The sequence below is a fragment of the Limulus polyphemus genome, unplaced genomic scaffold, assembly GCF_000517525.1.
Source record: "Limulus polyphemus unplaced genomic scaffold, Limulus_polyphemus-2.1.2 Scaffold1445, whole genome shotgun sequence".
Lineage (NCBI taxonomy): Eukaryota > Metazoa > Arthropoda > Merostomata > Xiphosura > Limulidae > Limulus > Limulus polyphemus.
Genome location: NW_013667055.1, coordinates 158,202 through 162,623, shown reverse-complemented (window position 1 = coordinate 162,623; position 4,422 = coordinate 158,202).

The following is a 4,422-nucleotide window of genomic DNA, read 5'->3' as shown; positions in this document are numbered from 1 at the left end:
CTGTTGTAATTTCTCTTCTTGTTTCTTTTCTCGTTCTTCTTGTTTCTTTTCTTTTTCCTCTAACAACTGTTGTAATTTCTCTTCTTGTTTCTTTTCTCGTTCTTCTTGTTTCTTTTCTTTTTCCTCTAACAACTGTTGTAATTTCTCTGCTTGTTTATTTTCTTTCTCCTCTTGTTTTTGTATTGCTGCCATCAAATCTGCTAAGCTGTAGTTTGATTTTCCGCCTCTCGTTTCCATTTTTCTTCTCTTTTTTTTCTATCCCACTTCTGACACCAATTTGTTACGTCTCCGTTTGTTAATTGATTTTCCGTAACTTCGTTCCGACGAAACTTAAGCGACACAAGTTCTTTCTTTAATAAAACTGGTTTATTCTTTCCGAATATAACTTTACCGATACACCTAATCTCAATACTCGCGCTAAAACAACACTGTAACGAACGAACGTTAACTTCAACAATACCCTGTGACTGCAGTTCAGTTACTCACTATCTATCCACACATTACATTCCCCTCTTTTATATACCAGCCTACCCTATATCTAGTAATTACTAGAGCATTCGCCAAATTACAGGATAGTTCTAGAAACGTGGCGTCACGGTGGTCATGTGACTCGCTGACGCAACAATATTGTCAAATTTCGAAATTGTTGGGCCGGTCGTGGTGTAAGTTTTAGTATGCCGGTTTGCGTATCTGAAGGACCTAGATTTGCTCTGTGATGCCATGAAAATGATCCATATTTTCAGCTGTGTGTGTGAAAGGATTACAGACAATTCCGTTATTCATTCTAAACTAAGAGAAAACCTTTGTTGTAGTAGGTTTTGCTAATTGGCTGCTTTCACTCTGGCAGTTTAACTCATTTAGACATTAGCTCAATACTGAAGTTTACATACCACAAAATACCATAAGTGTTTAGAGCGTCGAATTTGATTAGGAATAAGATTTAGTACATTGCATTTAAGAAAACTGATTTTTCGTCTAATAAGACAAATAATTCTGACAATGCATCTTACAGGAAACAAAATATACTATCATAATTACATTATTATATAATTTTTATTCTCCTTCTCCTTGGTGGCTGAGCGGAAAGTCTGAGGGCTTTTAACTAACAATTTGAGGTTAGATACCCGCGATGGGCAGAGTACAGATAGCCCATAGTGTAACTTAGCGCTCAACAACAAACATCTAAAATATAATTTTATTTTTAAAAATTAAAAAATTCTAATTCCCAAAAGATGACGCTTCTTTTGAAAGAAGTGTGTCAATCGGAACATCTCGAGATTTCCGTTGTACTTAGGAAAAACAACAGAAAATCTCGAGCGATGTCTCGAATAAGCGGTGTGGTAGGTTATTGAGAAAAACCTGCTGAATATATATTATATCTACACGAAGAGAGAGAAAAAGGGAAGAGCTCACTGGTTAGGATAGTGAATAAGTTAGTACAATTTTTTAAATTAAATAAAATGAACATTTATGAAGAAAACTAAAAAAAATCTGTATTATAATTAAGGTTGACTCATCAAAGGTTTGATTAACACTTAAGTAAAAAAGTAAGTTTTGTGTTTACGTTTAGTGACGAATGTAACAGTAACAACGTAGACATTCACTCATTCATTGTCATTAATGAGTACTTTATTAGTAATCTCTCATTCCAATTTCAATATTGCATAATACCAATGAAGTGAGAAAATAATATTAATTTTAATGAATAAAATTTGATCTTTTTTTTTTTTTTTGACAAAGTGTTTTTAAATAAAGGGGCTAATGCAGTGATCAAACTAACTAAACTTAAAAATACAACAGTAAGATATTATTTATAAACACATTTGTTTTTTCTTACTTGTTACAGCCCCCTTCCCCCTGCTATTTTTATGAACTCTATACTTATATGAAGGATTAGAGCATTTTTTTATACTGGGAAATATATGTCAGTGTTTTGAAATTCAATACTTTAATCCTATACGTTACGATTATTACACGGCAAGTTCTAACAGTTACACTAGTAGATTTATGAAGCCATTTTTCTAAATAAAATTAACACATAGTCTTGAATAAAAACACTCTCTAACCCTTCATGTAAGTATAAACAGTTGAGACAAATGTTTTTGTTGAAAAAAATGTAGGAGTATGTTTTCAAATATAGAGAGGACAAGTCAGTGCTATAACAAATGAAGCAAAAAGGAATGGATAACAGTAGAGCAGACATAGATCTTCACTTTACTTGAAGAGTTAGTAGTCAGTTGCCTCTTCTTTGTTTAAACGGACTGGTAAAAGTTGCCTGGAAACTACAGGTCAATTAGTTTTTTCTTAGTGGAATAATCATATTCTGATAAAAGAAGCTTTACAAAATCATTTAGCAAAATATCATATGATAAAAGAAAGCTATATTTATAATGTGGAGTCACAAAAGGTAAATTTTGCCTTATTCTTTTATCTCCTGGTGATCAGAGGTAAGTATGAAGGCTTAAAACTAAAAATCATGTTCCAATACCTGTGGTGAGCACAGCACAGATAGCCCATTGTGCAGTATTAAGCTTTAATAACAAACAAAAAATGTTTTGTTAACTTTTTATTTTTGGATGTTACTTGATATCTGGATGATAGAAAGTGGAAGAACTATTTTATTTAGAATTTTAACAACTTTTTTAAGGTGCCCGCATATAAAATTGCATTGGCTGGGGTTGGCAAAAGACTAGCAAATCCCACGGTGACTGTGTTAGAGAAATCTAAAAGTCAGTTTTAACTTTTGCTAATAATGGTGTATGTCTGTTTCAGAGGCCTTTGTTTTTTATTAGTTATGTTAATGATATTGATGGGGCATTATTACTAAAGTTTGCTGATATATGTAGGTGTATGAAGAACGAAGTATTTCAGAATTAATTGGATCATTTGGTAAGTTGGACAAATATATGGCAAACTTCCTTTTATTATAGTAAATACAAGGCAATGTACTTGTATCAAATGTTTAACTTGGATGGGAACCAACTCAATAATATGACTGAATGAAATGATTTTCACATGGTGGTGAATAAGTCACTCAAGCCATTGAAAAAATGCTCTGTTCCTAGTAGTAATACTAATAGAATGTAATGGATTGATTACAAGTTAAAAGAGGTAATTAACTCTATACAAATTGTTATTTAAAATTCGATGACGAGGAACCCCCTTTGAGACTAATAATGGCTGGAGACGGCTTGAATGATTAGTGTGTAAGAACAGCCTTGAATAACAAAATGGCCCCTTGTTTTCCATATGTAATGAATATGTATGTTTTACTGTTAATGTTTTCTTAATCTTGACCCAGAACACCTTGAGCTGGTTGACAAGCTTCGAATACAGTCTCCAGATGAAAATATATGATAAGAAAAGTATATCTGAAACCTGAATTTTGGCTAGTTTACACTGCGAACCAAAAACATAACATTATAAATTGTTGGTATGTTCTGTATGCTTGCCAGGAAATTGATAATTAATAAAAAAAGAAAAGAAAACTTAAACCCACCCTTTATTTTCTAAGAAATCATTGATTTCCCCTCTTAAATTGTAAGGTGCCAGCCTCCACCATTGCTAATGACAACTCATTCCATAAGCTAATCACCTTGTTAGAAAACTTTAACTGTCTTAATTGGAACATAGCATGTATTTTCCAAATCTATATAAATATAATAGTACTGTCTTTTGTACGTCCATGTAACTACTTCGCAGGGTGTGGATGGATCTTCACCAGAATTGGTATGGAATGTCATTGGGTCCATGGGGAGATGCATACAAATTTTCAGTTTTGCATTTTGTAGTTTGTATGGCGCTTTTGTGTTTTTTACCACTACTTCTCTCCCTGTAGGTGGATCTTCACCAAGTTTGGCATGAAGATTTGTTGGGTCCATGTGGAGATACATGCAATTTTGTGGTTTTACATTTTGTGTTTTACAGTTTTTATGGATGTTTTTTACCACTACTTCACCCACTTTAGATGGATCTTCACCAAATTTGGCATGAAGATTTGTTGGGTCTATGCAGAGAAACATGCAAACTTGTGGTTTCACATTTTATGTTTTGTAGATTTTATGGGCATTATATATAAGGGAAGCAACTTTTCATGTCCTAAGATAATCTTTCATTAATCATGAATTTACATAACTTTCATCCATGGAACGGGTACACCAGCTAGTATTAAATATGTCCTTTCATTCTATTGTTTTCAAACTACAGCACACAGAAATCAGAGGCCTTTATCTGTCAATCTTCTTGATAATCTTAAGAACTTCAATAAGATCACCTCAACCACTTTTTCTCAAGAGTGAAAATAAGATATAGCCTATCCCCATAAGACAACACTTTCATCCTTTGAATTGTCCAGGTAGCCTTCCTCTGATTTTTTTCTAGTCAGTCCAGATTCTTTTTCAGGTAGGAGACAGAAATTATGCA